This window comes from Vicugna pacos, chromosome 15 (genome assembly GCF_048564905.1).
Source record: "Vicugna pacos chromosome 15, VicPac4, whole genome shotgun sequence".
NCBI lineage: Eukaryota > Metazoa > Chordata > Mammalia > Artiodactyla > Camelidae > Vicugna > Vicugna pacos.
This window is the reverse complement of record NC_133001.1, coordinates 4,973,165-4,990,448: the sequence shown is the minus strand read 5'-3', so window position 1 is coordinate 4,990,448 and position 17,284 is coordinate 4,973,165.

The following is a 17,284-nucleotide window of genomic DNA, read 5'->3' as shown; positions in this document are numbered from 1 at the left end:
ATGCTAAAAGAAATACTGACAGGTCTACTCTAAATAGAAAAGAAGCAGAATGCTACAGAAATGAGAAAATCATGACTGGAAAGGTGATAACTACCATGAATTACAAATAGAATAAACACAAAGTTGTAAAAGAAGACATCTAAATCATAAAGAGTGGGAAAGGAAAGCAAGGAAATATATATTTTTTTTTCTTTTCAAAATTTTGTGTTCTTGGTAGGATGGGTTTGAGCTTATAGTACTATCTGTTTAATACAAACAGTTATTGTAATGGGTTAATAGACTTACAAAAAAAGGGTAACCGCAAGCCAAAAACTTACAAGTGAGTCACAAAAACTAAATAAAATCCAAGATAATACAAAGGAAAATTATCAAACCACAAAAGGAAGAAGAAAGGAACAAAGAGGAAATACCAAATCAACTGCAAAAATAAATACAAAATGGCAATAAACACACATCATTAATTACTGTAAATGTTAATGGACTAAATGCTCCAGTTGAAAGATGTAGAGTGGCAAACTGGATAATAAAAGAAGAATCGTCAATATGCTGCATACAAGAGACCCTCTGTAGGAAGAAGGATACATATAGATTGAGAGTGAAAGGATGGAAAGGATATTCCATGCAAATGGAAAAGCCAAGAAAGCAGGTGTAGCAGTACGGACTTCAGACAAAATAGACTTTAATACAAAGGCCATAAAGATAAAGAAGGACATTTTATCATGATTAAAGTAGTAATACAAGATGAGGATATTACACATTAATATATATGCACCCAATATAGTAGCACCTAAGTACATAAAAAATTACTAACAGAGATAAAGGGGGAAATCGATGGGAATACAATCATTATTGGAAATTTTAATACCACATTAACATCACTAGACAGATCTCCTGGACAGAAAATAAATAAAGCAACAGAGAAACTAAATGATACAATAGAAAAATTAGATTTGGCTATTTTCAGAGCATTACACTCCCCAAAATAGGATATACATTCTTTTCAAGTACACATGGAGCATTTTCTAGGATTGATCATGTACTTGGGCACAAAAGAAGCCTCAACAATTTTAAGAAGATAGAAATTATCTCAAGCATCTTTACTGACCACAATGCCATGAAACTAGAAATCAACAATAGAGAAACAAAGGAGAAAAAAAAGGAAAGCATGGAGATTAAACAACATGCTACTAAAAAACAATGGTTCAATGAAGAAATCAAAGTTGAAATTTTAAAAGTACCTTGAGAGAAATGAAAATGAAAACACAACCACACAAAATTTATGGGACACAGCAAAGGCAGTGCCAAGAGGGAAGTTTATAGCAATACAGGCCCTCCTCAAAAAAAGAAAAAAGAAAAAAAAAACCTATCTCAAATAAACAATCTAACCCACCAACTAAAAGAATTAGAAAAAGAAGAGCAAAAAATCCCAAATTCAGCAGAAGGAAGGAAATAATAAAGACGAGGGAGGAAATAAATAAAATAGAGATTTTAAAAAATTAGAAAAAAGTCAATCAAACCAAAAGCTCTTTTTTTGAAAGAATAAATAAAATCAACAAAACTATGGCCAAAGTCACAAAGAAGAAAAAGGAGAGAGCACAGATAAGCAAAATAAGAAAGGAAAATGGAGAAAGAACAACAAATAACATAGAAATACAGAATATCATATGAGAATATTATGAAAAAATATATGGAACCAAAATGGATAACCTAGAGGAGATGGACAAGTTTCTGGAAACATACAGTCCACCAAGACTGAATCAAGAAGAAACTGACCGCATGAACAAACCAATCACTAGAAATGGAATCAAATTAGCAATAAAAAAAACTTCCCCACAAATAAAAGTCCAGGACCAGACGGCTTCACAGGGGAATTCTACCAAACATACAAAGAACTCATACCAGTCCTTCTCAAACTCTTCCAGAAGACTGAAAAGGAGGGAATACTCCCAAACTCATTCTATGAAGCCACCATCACCCTGTCAAAGACACCATCAAAAAAGAGAATTACAGACCAATATCACTGATGAACATAGATGCAAAAATCCTAACCACAATATTAGCAAGCAGAATCCAACAGCACATAAGAAAGATCATACATCATGATCAAGTGGGATTCATCCCAGGGACACAAGGGTGATTCAACATACACAAATCAATCAATGCAATACAACACATCAACAAGAGGAAGGACAAAACCACATGATCATCTCAATAGATGTAAAAAAAGCATTTGATAGAATTCAACACCCATTTATGATCAAAACTCTCACCAAAGTGGGAATAGAGGGAAGGAACATAGCTCAACATAATTAAAGCCATATATGACAAACCTACAGCCACCATAGTATCAACAGTGAGAAACCCAAAAGCTTCCCACTAAAATCTGGGACAAGACAAGGCGGCCCACTATCACCACTCCTATTCAACATAGTCTTGGAAGTCCTAGCCACAGCAATCAGGCAAGAGAGAGAAATAAAAGGGATCCAAATTGGAAAAGAAGAGGTAAAAGTGTCACTATATGCAGATGACATGATACTATATATAGAAAACCCTAAAAGTTCCACACGAAAACTACTAGAAATAACCGAAGAATTCAGCAAGTTAGCAAGTTACAAGATTAACATTCAAAAATCAATTACATTTCTCTACATTAATGATGAATCAACAGAAAAAGAAAGTAAAGAAACAATCCCCTTAAAAATAGCACCCAAAGTAATAGAATGCCTAGGAATTAATCTAACCAAGGAGGTGAAAGACTTATACATGGAAAACTATAAAACACTGAGTAAGGAAATGAATGAAGACTTAAAAAAATGGAAAGATATCACGTGCTCCTGGATTGGAAGAATCAATATTGTTAAAATGGTCATACTGCCCAAGGCAATCTATAGATTTAATGCAATCCCTATCAAATTACCCAGGACATATCTCACAGAACTCGAACAAATCATAGTAAAATTTATATGGAACCACCAAAGACCTAGAATTGCTGAAGAGAAAGAAAGAGGCTGGAGGAATAACTCTCCCAGACTTCAGACAATACTACAAAGCTACAGTAATCAAAAGAGCTGGTATTGGTACAAAAACTGACATATGGACCAATGGAACAGAATAGAAAGCCCAGAAATGAACCCACAAACTTTTTGTCAACTAATATTTGACAAAGGAGGCAAGAATATACAATGGAATAAAGACAGTCTTTTCAGCAAATGGTGTTGGGAAAACTGGACAGCAGCATGTAAAGCAGTGAAGCTAGAACACTCCCTTACACTGTACACAAAAATAAACTCAAAATGGATCAAAGACTTAAACATAAGACAAGATACAACAAGCCTCCTAGAAGAAAATATAGACAAAACATTATCTGACATACATCTCAAAAATGTTCTCTTAGGGCAGTCTACCCAAGCAATAGAAATAAAAGCAAGAATAAACAAATGGGACCTAATGAAACTTACAAGCTTCTGCACAGCAAAGAAAACCATAAGTAAAACAAAACGACAACCTTTGGAATGGGAGAAAATTTTTGCAAGTGGAACCAACAAAGCTTGATCTCCAGAATATATAAGCAGCTCATACGACATAATAAGAAAAAAAAAAGAAGAATAACCCAATCCCATAATGGGCAGAAGACCTAAACAAGCAATTCTCCAAGGAAGAAATACAAATGATCAATAGGCATATGGAAAAAAAAGTGCTCAATATCACTAATTATCAGAGTAATGCAAATCAAAACTACGAGGTATCACCTCACACCAGTCAGAGTGGCCATCATTCAAAAGTCTGCAAGTGAGAAATGCTGGAGAGCTGTGGAGAAAAGGGAACCCTCCCACACTGCTGGTGGGAATGCAGGTTGGTGCAGCTACTGTGGAAAACAGTATGGAGATTCCTCAAAAGACTAGGAATAAACTTACCATATGACCCAGGAATCCCGCTCCTGGGCATGTATTGAGAAGGAGCCCTACTTCAAAAAGAAAACCTGCACCCCAATGTTCATAGCAGCACTATTTACAATAGCCAAGACATGAAAACAGCCTAAATGTCCATCAACAGATGAGTGGATAAAGATGTGATATATTTATTCAATGGAATACTATTCAGCCATAAAAACGACAAAAACGCCATTTGCAGCAACATGGATGTTCCTGGAGAATGTCGTTCTAAGTGAAGTAAGCCAGAAAGAGAAAGAAAATACCATATGAGATTGCTCATATGTGGAAATTTTAAAAAAAAGACATAAATACAAAACAGAAATAGACTCATAGACATAGAATATAAACTTGTGGTTGCCAAGTGGGTGGTTGGTGGGAAGGTACAGACTGGGATTTCAAACTTTGTAGATACTGACAGACATGTGCAGAATACAAAGAAAAAGGTTTATAGTGTATAGTACAGAGAAATATGTACAAGATCTTGTGGTAGCTCACAGCAAAAAAAAAAAGACTGAATACATGTATGTTCATGCATAACTGAAAAATTGTGCTCTATACTGGAATTTGACACATTGTAAAATGACTATAATTCAGTAAAAAATGTTTTTTAAAAAAAGTGAAGTGACTTACACAGTAGAGAAATCAGGATTGGAACCCAGTTTTGTTTGATGCCCAAACTCATTCATTCATTCATTCATTCATTCATTCATTCATCTACAGACTGGGACTTGTGTTGTGGTGTTGAATAGGGGCTAAGTCCTATGTCTGAAACAAGAAGCTAAACAACACTTACTGAAGATTTGAGCAAGACCCTTAGTGGCAGGTTTATGAAGCAGCAGCAGGATGGGACCTGTCATCACCCACTGCTCTCCCTCTAGCCCCTCCCCAGGCTATTTGGGAAGAGGACTGGGAGGCAAGGGTAGGGGTGGTCTTTCTGGCACTCAGGCCATATGTGTGCTGGTATCTCACCATGAGGAAAGGAATGTTTTCCCTTCTTCTATGCCATGTGCAAAGGCTGGGTGACCCATTAGAAGGGAAACCAGCTGCTAGAGGATGGCTGAGATGCAGAACCCACAGGCTCACCCTGTGTTCTTACCAAAATTCAGCATGATGAAGGAAAAGGCAACCTGGGCCCCTGAAGGAGAGAAAATGTGGACATAAAACTTGTCCAATGGTCTAGAGAGTTCTGAGGACAGAAGGCCCACTAGAGTTGCTGGTACCAGTAAGACATGGATTATAGGACAGTGTCCTTGGGAAGAGGAGGGAGCAGCTCTCACCCTATCTTGTTCTCTACAGTCCTTAGAGAATAGTAGAAGCACCCCTAAAGCTTGTCCTCTTCTTTGTTCATTCTTAACAAAGTTCCCTGGTGTTAAAAAGAAAAACCATAGGATCAAAATGACATAAATTGAGCCAAAGCCCATGATACCAAATCTATACTTAATTGTAGTTTTGACCTTCCCCACAAATGTAATCTTTTCAAAATTTGAAGTATAGTTGATTTACAATATTGTGTTAGTTTTAGGTGTACAGCATTATAATTTTTTTCCTGCAGATTATATTCCATTATAGGTTATTACAAAATATTGGGCATAATTCCCTTTGCAATATAGTAAATCCTTGTTGCTTATCTAGTTTATGCTTACTAGTTTGTATCTGTTAATCTCATATTCCTAATTTTGTCCCTCCCCCATTTCCTCTCCCCTTTGTTAACCATGTTTGTTTTCTAAGTCTGTGAATCTTTCTGTTTTTTATATAGATTCATTTGTATTATTTTTTAGATCCCACATGTGAGTGATATCATATAATATTTATTTTTGTGTGTCTCAGCTATTGTAAATAGTATTGCTATGAATATTGGAATGCATGTATCTTTTCTTGGTGGGGGAAGGATAGAAAAGAACTGCTTTATTGCTCTGCCAGGCAAAGGGAGTCACAGCAGGCTAATGCCTTAAAGACTGTGCGTCCCTATCTTTTCAAATTAGACTTTTCATCTTTTCTGGATATATGCCCAGGAGAGGGATGGTTGGGTCATATGGTAGCTCTATTTTTAATTTTCTAAAGAACCTCCATACTGTATTTCATTGGGATTGCACCAATTTACATTCCCACCAACAGTGTACAAGGGTTCCTTTTTCTCTCCATCCTTTCCAGCATTTATTATTTGTAGACTTTTGATGATGGCCATTCTGACCTGTGTGAGGTGATACCTCATCGTGATTTTGATTTGCATCTGCCTACTAATTAGTAATATTGAGCATCTTTTCAGATGGCCCTGTTGGCCCTCTGTATGGAAGAATGTCTATTTAGGTCTTCTGCACATTTTTTGATTGTTTTGTGTGTGTGTGTGTGTTTTGATACTGAGTTGTATGAGCTGTTTGTATATTTTGCATATTAATCCCTTGTTGGTTGCCTCATTCACAAATACTTTCTCCCATTCCATAGGTTGCTGTTTTCTTTTGTTAATGGTTTCCTTTGCTGTGCAGAAGTGTTTAAGTTAGATCAGGTCCTATCAGAAATGTAATCTTAATCAACCATTCTCGAATTTTCTCATGAGGCAGTCTGTTACATGAGCACTCTCTGTCCAGTATCACACTTCCCAGGAAGAGGCAATCTGCGTGGTAAAACCCTTGTCATTCCCTTCTTCCCTGGAAGAGGATGTCGTGGCCTGAAAAAAATAAATTCTTTTCTTTTGCTAATACCTCCCTTGCTCCATCCTTCTTCCTATAAAAACTTGCCATTTTTTAACAATTTCCATTTTTTTCCACCCTTCTGTTTACTAGATGGGATGCTGTGCCATTCATGAATCTAACAAAGTCAATTAGATCTTCAAATTTACTGAGTTGAATTTACTTTTAGTTTAGTTTTTTTTTTTAACATTGGACAGATAAAAATAAAAGCCAAAAAACTCTCTAACTTAGAGACTTTGAGCAAGGTGCTGAAATCCACTGAAGCCCTCAGTTTTGCCATCTCTAAAATGGGCCCAAGACTCCCCCAACCCCCACCCCCATCCACTGAGATTTTGTAAGACCTCACTGAAATCAGCCTCAGATGTGTCTCACAAGCCGGCTCACACAGGACACTCTAAACATGATGTGAAATCTGTTTCCTGTGATTACTCTTTCATCATTTTTCCTGCTTCTTTCCTCTGAGTCTATTCCAGGAATCCCTAAATATCCTGCTTTTATGGATTGCAGCCCTCTTTCTTTATGTCTATGGATTAGAATATTCTAGAGAATTAGAAAAAAACACAGATTCCCACTCAAGGGGCTTCTGATTGAGTGTCTAGAGTAGAGAGTAGGAATCACAAGTTTTAAAAGCCCCACAGGTGGTTCTGATTCATAGCCAGGTGTGAGCCCTTCTGCCTCAGTCTACACTTGAAAATTCTGGTCTTTGTTGCCTTTTGTATGGCTTGAACTGGGTGCCACCTGCTCCTTGCTCATATATCACTCCTCTGGTTCTACAGGATGTGTGAGGTTCTCATCTTCACCTGAAAGGCACAGTTATTTCAAGAGGTGCTTGCAAAGAACCTTAATTACTGCTAACACTGCAGCTCAGATTGGTTTATCAGATGTTCTCACCAATCTCATAGGTCCCTGAAAGAAGGGGACTCAGCATAGATTAATTTCATGATCAAGAGGGTGAAGATGTCCTTTCTTAATGGGACCATCTATTCAAATCAGCTCAAAAAATATGTGCTGAGTGTCAGTTAGGTGCTATGTTTTGCAAAGGATACTAACCTAGTAAGAGACAACATAGTGATGTTTTTAGGAGCTTTGATGACAGACCACTTGGGTTAGGACCCCAGCTCCCTCTGGCTGTGTGACCTCAGGCAAATTACTGAATTTCTCTGAGGTTCTATTTTCTCATATGTAAAACATATTGCACGTTTGTTACATGGATTAAATGATTTACTACATGTAAAGGACTTTAAAAAAAAAAAAAGAAAATGAGGGTGGCCCCATGACAGGTAGCCCTGAGAAGCCAGGACAGCCAGGGAGAGGGGACACCTTAAAGAAGGAAGAAGAGGGGATGGAGAAGGAAGAAAGTCATCCTCACTTAACAAGTATTTCTATCATTAATATTTTTAATATCTCATTTTGAAGTAATGTCGGACTTAACAAAGAAGTTGCAAAAGTCTTGTAAAGTTTCCTACACCATTCAGTCAGCTTCTTCAAATATTAACCTCTTAGAAACCGTAGCCCAATGATCAAAACCAGGAAATTAACATTGATATTAAACTATTAATTAGTCTATAGATGAATTCTGTAGAATTTAATTCAAATTTAATTTAAAATCAAATCATTTGACTTTCATCAAGCGCCTCACTTTCTGGCCCAGGAGCACAGCCAGGATCCCACAGCACGTTTAGGTGTCACACTTCACCAGCCTCCTTGGGCCGGGAACAGCGCCTCTTCTTTGCCTTGCAGGACTGAAGAGTGCTGACTAGTTATTTTGTAGAATGTCTATGAGTTTGAGTTTGTCTGATGTCTCCTCCTGATCAAACTCAGGTTATTCCTTTTTTAGCAAGAATCCTAGTGCATTAAAGGAAGTGGTGCAAGATTAGAAGTTTGCATTATTATCCCCCAAAAAGCATCATGGAAGAACCTGAATGAACAAGATGGCTGTTCTGTACATCCCCTGCTCAACCAGTCGCTGCCTCACCCCCACCCTGCTCACCTGCCTGACTTTCCTTCTAAGTGCTCACATACTTGCCCTCAGCCCCTGGCAGCGGTTGTTCTAATATTTAAATAAGAACGATCTCCACTATGATGGTTTATCCAAGGAGTGGTAAGGAGCATGCTGTGCTCCCCTGCTGGCTTTCCTGGCAGCTGAGAAGTGAACTGGACATCAGTTCCTCCTATAACTGGTAACCCACTGTCTCCACCCCGCACCCCAGGAGGGAAGACTGCCGCCGTGTCCTGTCCACCGTCTGCTGCACATGGTGGGGAGTCGCTCCGGGACATTGCTTCAGACAAGTAACCCCCGCCCCCCCGTCTGTTAAACCACTGGTGTCTCTGTTGCTGGCTCTGGGCTCTTTCTTCAGTCTTAAGGCTTGGAAAGTACAAGGCTTACAAACCTGCAGAGCGCAGGCCAGCAATACCCATTGGTAACAATGAGCAAGCAATTTTTAAAAATAACGAGGAATGGCTGATGCCCCCCGCCGACCGGCGCTGCGTTGGGGGCGGCCCGGCCGCCTCGCCCCGCCTCCCACTCGCGGACTCGGCAGCTCCTTCCCCGCGCTTCCTTCCTCACGCCCGGCCGTCGAGTGCGCGAGGCCTGCTCCTAGCGCGGTGCGGTGCTTCAGGAAAGGTACGTACACGCTCTCGTGGAAACGGGTCCGGCGATGGTAGACACGCGGCCACCGCCTCTAGAGAAGCGCCGTTGACCTTGGAGAGGAAATCGGGTGTAACAGAATGAACTGAGTGTGGCCGAAGAAAAACACCTACTTGTTCCAGAATATGTGATGCAGGCAAGTGGTCATGATTTCAGTTTGACTTATGTTCTGTCTAATTTTCTCTATGTCATCTTGGAATTTAATGTTTTCACTTAATGTGTCTTGGACCCAACAGCTTTCTACCTGATGTTGGTGAGGCCCCTTGACCTTTCTGGTATTCAGTCTCATCTCTCTGAGTGTGGTGGCGATCACCTGTATTGTAAGGGTTTTTCTCATTTCTCACCCTGCCTGATATTTTAGGAGTGTCTGTCTCCACTGACTACCCCAACCCTCTTCAAACTTCTCCTCTTTTGAGTTCATGGCACTGCCCTCCCCCCCACCACCCAGTCCAGGCATCTCCCCTCCATCCCTGCACACGTTCTCCTCTCTTGAAACCAAAAGCTCCTTCCCTTTTCCTGGCCCCTCGTTCCCCTCTGGCTTCTTGGCTTGCTTATCACATGTGGCTCTTCGCTGTCACTCAGGTTTGGATCTTCCCTCCCCTCTCCGAGCCTTCTTGAAAGATGACTGCACACCGCCTACAGCTTCAGCCCTCACACTGATCCCTAGCTGGGAACCTCGTCTGCGTCAGTTTCCTGGAGCTGCTGTTACAAAGCACCACAAACTGCATGGCCTAAACCAACAGAAACTTGTTCTCTAGCGGTTCTGGGGGCTAGAAGCTGAAATCAAGTTGTTGGCAGGCCCATGCCATCTCTGAAGTCTCTGGGGGAGAAATCCTTCCAGACCTTATTCTGGTTTCGGGTGGTTGCTGACAACCCTTGGAGCTTCTTGGTTTGTACACACATTACTCAAACCTCGGCCTCTGTCTTCCCATGGCCTCCTGTCTGTGTGTCTGGGTCTAAATCTCCCTCTCTTTGCAGGGAAACCAGTCATTGGATTAGGGCCCAGTGTGATCTCACCTTCACATGACTAATTACACCTGCAAAAGCCCTGTTTCCAAACGAGGTCACATTCAAAGGTTTCAGGTGAATGTGAAATTTGGGGGGGACACTATTTAGCCCAGTGCACTGCTCTAGATCCCTGTTACCACTTTCCTTTCAACACTTCCTTGTAGATACACAACTGGTGTCTCTAACTCAACATATCAAAAAGAGAGGTCATGATCTTACCTGTCCAGCCCTGCTTTTTACTGTTCACAGTCATTGCCTTAGTTCGGAATTTGGACTCAAATGCCTGGAAGGACCAAGAAGATAATATAAATCATTGAAGTGCGGGCTGTGACACAATAGGGTGGCCTGAGAATCACAGGTCTTCTAAAAGTATTCAGTTTCAATTCTGTTTCCTCCCGCAACATGATAGGGAGCTCTCCTTCCTGTTTGCAGTTTTGATTCAGCCCCTCATTGTCTCCATTCTGGATTAAAATGAGAGCTTCCTAAATGTTCTGCCTGTGGCAGCCCCCATCCCATCCACTACAGAGACCATTTCCTAGAATACAGATTAAAACCTGCTATTCCTGCCTCCAAAATGTGCAACGGCTTCCATTATCTACACTGCTGGCTGCTCCCCAGTGTGGAAGCACGCTCTGTAGACAGTGTGCAAGAGGGAGGCAGGAGGGGGATTCTGGAACTTCTGTTTCTGTGTATTTACAAACATTGTTTATGTGGATTGACACCAGCACCCTGCTTGGGTCTCAAGTAGTTGTGAGAAGGAGCTGGAGTCTCAGCTCACTGGAAGTGTGAGTGGAGTTCATCCTCAGGCCACATCTTACGGGAGACCAGGGACAGATATTAGCACCTAGTGTTGGCTAAACAAGCCTTTATAAAGTGTACAAGAGGCTTCAACATTGTTGCAAGGCTGACGGGGATGCTAGTGGTAAAGTACAAACAAAGAAGCAGCTAGGCGGGCCTCACTGCTGGGCCTGCATGAGCCCCCTGCCCGCTGCTTCACGAGGAAACAGCAGCGACAATCCAAGGAGCCCTGGCAAGAAGCTGGCTGCGCAAGTTCAAAGTTATCAAGAAGATGCTTTGAAATATAAGTGTTAATTACAAGATTTGTCGAAGTAAACGTACATTGTGCTTTGAGGATGCGCTTCTGCCAGTAGGAAACCCACGATAAGCACGACATTCGAATATTATAATCTGATTCTTTTTAGGTTATATTTTCCTATATCTTTCATAATATACGTAGATAGCACATAGCACATTAATGTAGTAGTAGGTCAGGTATATAATTTAATAAGTAAGTAAGTGAATAGACCTGTATTAGGGTGTGTGCTCAGAGAGACTTCTAAATGAGTGGAGTGTGTGATCAAAAGTTTGGCGAGCAGTGGTTTACAGAGTCAGTTTCACATTCCTTAGCACTGCATGCAAGGCCTTTAGTTACAGCCCCCAATCTTTTTTTTCTTTTTTTAAGATTTTACTTGTTTACATTATTTTTAGGTTTGCAGCAAAATTGAGAGGAAAGTACAGAGGTTTTCCCTGTCTTCCCTGCCCCATGCATGCACAGACTACCCCTTTATCCACATCTCCCATCAGAGTGGTACATTGGTTACCAAGGCTAAACCTGCGTTAACACATCATAATCACCCGAAGCCCAGAGCTGACCTTGGAGTTCTCTCTCGGTGTTGTCCATTCTGTGGATTTGGACAAATGTGTAACAGCACGTGTCCACCACTATAGTATCTCACGGAGTAATTTCCCTGCTCTCAAAACCCCCTGTGCTCCACTTATTCACCCCTCTCCCCCAGCCCCTGGCAACCACTGAATTTTTACTGTCTCCATAATTTTGCTCTTTCCAGAATGTTGTGTAGTTGGAATCATACCATGCATAGCCTCCAACCTTCTTTTTAACCTGGTCCCCACTGTATCTCTCCATGCCAGCTGGGCCTGGTGCCGCGTGCATCCATGTACACACTCAGGGCCTGGGCTGTGGCTGTGCTCTCCTTCTGTCAGAGCTTCTGTTCATGGTTCCCTGTCCGACGTCTGCAGCCCTCTTCTTCTCTCTAAGGTGGGGTCAAACCCATGTCCTCCCCTGTCCTCAGACCCCCTCTGCTCTTGCTCGCATGGTTTCTGTTGTCAGCTCTGTGTGTGTGTGCGTGTGTGTGTGTGTGTGTGTGCCCTGTACTAGGTGGAAGGCTCGCTGAGGACCGTTCCTCATTCTTGGTCACCCTCATCTCCCCTTCTCTGTTCCAACAAGGCACTTAATATTCACTCAATACACTTTTGCAGAATTGCTTAGTTATTTAAAGCTTATTAAATTAATAATCTTTTATCCTTGAGCATGGTCACATTGCCTATGAAATAATGAGGCTCATTAGGAAATGAGAAAAGGGTAAAAACCAGCAGTTCTGATACTGTTTCTTGCCCAGATCTTCCCCATTTTTCTCCCTAGAACTGCTTATTGAGTAAGTTTTTATGGGGATTAAACACGGCAAAAGAGCAGAGGGCACAATCTCAGGTGAGACAAAGAGGTAAAAACGGAATACTTTCCATTCTGTTTGTATTTTTTGTTGTTACAAGAGACTGTTTTTAAAAACAGTGTTTTCGTACTAGTCAAAAGCAGTAGTCACTCTGACTAACTAGAAAAAGCATTTCCTTTCCTTTTTTCAGTTCTCTAAGACATACATTTCATCCACTTTTAGCATTCCCTTTTTTGGCAAAACAAGAATTTTTTTTTTTTTTTTTACTGGATATGAATGAGTTGCAAACATTACATACAAAAGAAATGAGCTGCTGTCATCAGTACAACCTACGCGGGCGCTCATCCCAGGAAGGGCCACTGAGCTGAGCGGTGTGCGGCAAGGAACCACTGGCTGCGTGGCTTTCTTGCTTGCCACCTGCAGTGGCTATGGGGGCTCCTAGCATGACACCCAGTGTTTATACTTGGGCTGCACATAAGAAACAGACAAAAGGTAATTTTCAGCCATATCTGTCTTATAGTGTGTTCAGGCGATTGTAAGGACAGGCATATGTATCATATTGTAAAAATCATAAAATGATAACATACAGTTTTGGCTCAGCGATGGGGCGAAGTGCACTCAGCTCCTCTTGGCAGGAGTCTGAATTGTATAACACAAGTGTAGTTTTCTGGAAAGCCACTTGAGATAATACATCAAAAACTCCTAAATGTGCATATCCTTTGAGCTAAAACTTTCATTTTTAACAATGTATTCTAAAAATATCATTATACTTTTGGACAGAGATTAGTACAAGGATTGTTTATAGTGGTGGCAGAAACCTCAAAATGACCTACGTGTGAAATGACAGGAAATTGCTGAAATAAAATATGATTTTCCCATATGACGGAATACTTCGTGGCTAGTACAAATCCCATGGTAAGACAATTTTTACAATACAATATATTGCCAAGTGAATTAAGCAAGCTAACTATATGTATATATAAACCCTTGAGGTGACATGATCTGAAATATAAACATCAGTGAACTCTGGGTTACAGTATATTAGTTATCGATTGCTCTGTAACCACTTACCTTAAAATTTAGCAGCTTAAAGCAATAAGCATTTATTATTTCATGGTTTCTGTGGGTCCGTTTCTGAAATCTAGATGCAGCTTGGTTGGGTGTCCTCTGGCTCAGGGTCCCTCACAAGGATGCAGTCAAGGTTGTGGCTGGGCCTTAGTCATCTCAGGGCTCAATGAGGGAAAGATGTGTGTGTGTGTGTATGACAGCGGGAGAGAGGAAGATAGAGAGAGAGAGAGTGAGAGATGGAGAGAGCAAGGGAGATTTTAGTCTTTTGGTGGCCTAACGTGGGAAGGTTTCATCCTGAAATCCGTGCTCCAGGATGCTGGCCAATGGGCCAACTGTGAGAGCAGGCCTTTCTGAGGATAACAGTCTCAGGTCTGCTCTGGTAACTCTTTTGGGCACACCTAAGCTTGGGAGCGACAGCCATGACTTTTTCTGTATTCTGTTCATTAGAAGTGACCCATGAGATCCAGGCCACGGGCGTGAAGAGGACTGCACAGGGGTGTGAATAAACACCAGGCGGAAGGCTCCCTGGGGACCGTCTTAGAGACCAGCCGCTACAGGCGTGGGGGGTGGGTGCTTTCTTCATCTGTATTTTCTATTTTCTCCCTAATGACTCAAAGCACTTTTATAATAAGAGAGAGCCATTTGAAAACCATGATTAATTATACAGCCATACAGACTGTGGTGGAAAAAGCACTGTATTTCTTGGTGGAAGAAAACAGATTTTTTTTTACTCCACTCTTAGGTGTGTATTCTTATGGCTTAATAACTCTTGTCGGTATTTGAGATGGTGAAGTTACCTGGGAGAAGAAGCTGGAATGTTCCTAATTATAAGAATAAACACTGGCTTTTAAAAAAAGATGTAGTGTTTTAGAGACAGCATCGGTAGTGGCAGGAGAGCTGAAGTAGGTAATTATTTGTGAAATGGCAGGTTGTGGAGGCTTGGGGAAACCTCATCAGCCTCTAGAAAACTTCAGACCAAGGCAAATGTTATGCCTTGAAATATTTGGCAAGAATGCTTGCAGGACACTGATGCATGCATGCAAATGTAGGGGCAGGGAGAGGGCGCCGGTGGGGGATGGTGCTGACGTGATGGCATTTCCAGGGCTGCTCTGCTGGGAAGAGATGAGGGGGAAAGATCATTTTCCCTCTCTCCTTCTGAGCTCAGAATTCCAGAGAGGAAGGGAGCCTAGCCTGGGGGAAGATGGACATGGCACAGAATGAGTGAAAGTTGCTGCCTGCTGGTCCATTGCCCGCGCGCGCCAGCGGAGTCCCAGAGCCCGGGGGGCGCCAGGCTTCCCGCCGGGGCCAGCACCGCCCTGGCGCTCCGGAGGCCCAGGCGCCCGGGACGGCGGCGACGGCCGAGGCTGCCGAGGCTGCCGAGGCGTCTGCGTCCCCTCGCTCTGCCGGCGGTTCTGGCCTCGGGGCGCCCGCAGGCACGCGGCGCGCTGCGCGAGCCACCCAGAGCCCCGCGGGCCGGCCCCGCTGCCGCTGCCGCCGCCCGGCCTCCGGGGCGCAGCCAGGCCCCCCCCCCGCGCCCTCCTCCCCGCGTCCCCGTCGTCGTCCTCGCGGAGGGCGCGGGCTGCGGTCCCCCCGCTGAGAGCCTGGCCGACCCCGCGGAGCTGCGGCCGCTGCCGGCGCCTGGCTCAGGGGCGTGGCCGGCACTGGGCCGCCCAGTTCCCATGGTGTCACTTCAGACTTTTTTGTTGTTGTTGAGGTTTGCTGAGAATCTTTTAGCTTAGAATTTCTTAGCTGAGGATCAATAAATTGATCCATCATTTTATTTTTTTTAAATAAGCATTCTATCATCTAGGAATTGCGAATTTCAAATTTTACACTATTAGCAAACTATAGAAAACAGTACAGTTTTATTATAGAAAATACAGTAAATGTGTAGTGTGTGTGTGTGTGTGTGTGTGTGTGTGTGTGTGAGAGAGAGAGAGAGAGAATTACCATATTCTGGCCCCATGGTCTGAAAAGAAACATTAAGAGACGTGGATGTGCCAAAAAGTTTTTTTTTAATGTAAATAACGAGATTCATATGAACATTCTTTTGCTTAGACAGACTGCACGCCTAAATATTTATATTTTACCAGATTTAGATCAACATAGTGACTCACCAATATCGTAGAAAGTTCAGATAAAATCGCCATACCTTCCTTACTGTCTTTATTATGATGAGGCATTAAAATAATGACTGGGTTCAGAAATACAGCTGATTTTGCAGTCAGCCAAGATTGTCAAAGTTAACACAATCATTAGTCCCAGAATTTTTCAAACATTTCAATTCAGAATTTAAATTTCTCTGGATACAACTAATCAATTTCTATATGAATATCACACGTATTACCTATACATTTACACATTTCTATAAGTAACTCTAAGTCTTGGCTGATACTGGCTGAGTAAATTGATTTTCTAGGGTAAAAATTACTTTCAGAGGAGAAAGGGATTGCATTTTTTAAAAATTACTTGAAGGAGATGCAAATATTAAAATGATCATGTTTTAAAATTATGCATTCATTTAGTTGTATGAGACTCATTTTATATAAATCATTTCTATTTAACAAGACTGTAGGATAGAACTGATTATCCTTCTGGATGTGATTGCTAGGTTATTATACAGAAAGGTGGTAAAATTTGGAAATGTGTGGCTACTAAAAGTGTAGAAATGAACATTATCTTTTTAGTGTCACCAGTGCTCTTGGTTTCACCCAATATTACCTCTTTGGGCTTTCAAAATTTTATTAAAATAGTACTTATGACATCTAGAGGTGTGGATTTAGTCAAAATTCTGTCATGGAGAACTCGGGTGTTAAATCGTGTGAAGAGCATCTGCTGAGCCAGCTGTTGTCACCATTTAAGTTCAAGCTGTTTCCAGGAAGCTTTTCCCCCCAATGGTTTTATTTGTTCTCTTGGGAAGCATGATCCGGGACTGAGTGCCTCGGCTAGATATGATTATTAAGGCATAGAATGATTTAGTGAGCCTTAAATGGGCCGTCACATCTTTGCAAATCAAATGGTCTGGATTGCTGCCAGGACGTGTTGGAGTGCACTTGATAGATACACTGCATGGCGCTGTTAACAGTGATGGCGCACTATGCTGCTTGAGTGAAGGTGAGTGTGAAGTCTGCACTGGGACCTTCTGTAAGTGTAGTCATTTCACCAGGACGAAGTACCTGCTATGCACTGGACTCAGGTAACAGAGCCAGGAGTCTGACCCATGTGGTCAGAATGACTTGCGGGTTGAGGGTGAAACTCAGTTACTTTCGGCGACTATAGAAACACCCGCATTATCTAGGTCAGCAGTCTACATTTTCTTTGTTCTGGATGATTGCTAAACTCTTTACTTTTTGTAAGTAGAAGAAAAGATTTGAAATATGATGGTCATTTGATTTAGTTGTAAAGATTAAATAGATGTTCAAATATCATTGAGAATTGCCTCCGATTATTCAGCAAGAGAAAGAGGTCAGAAAC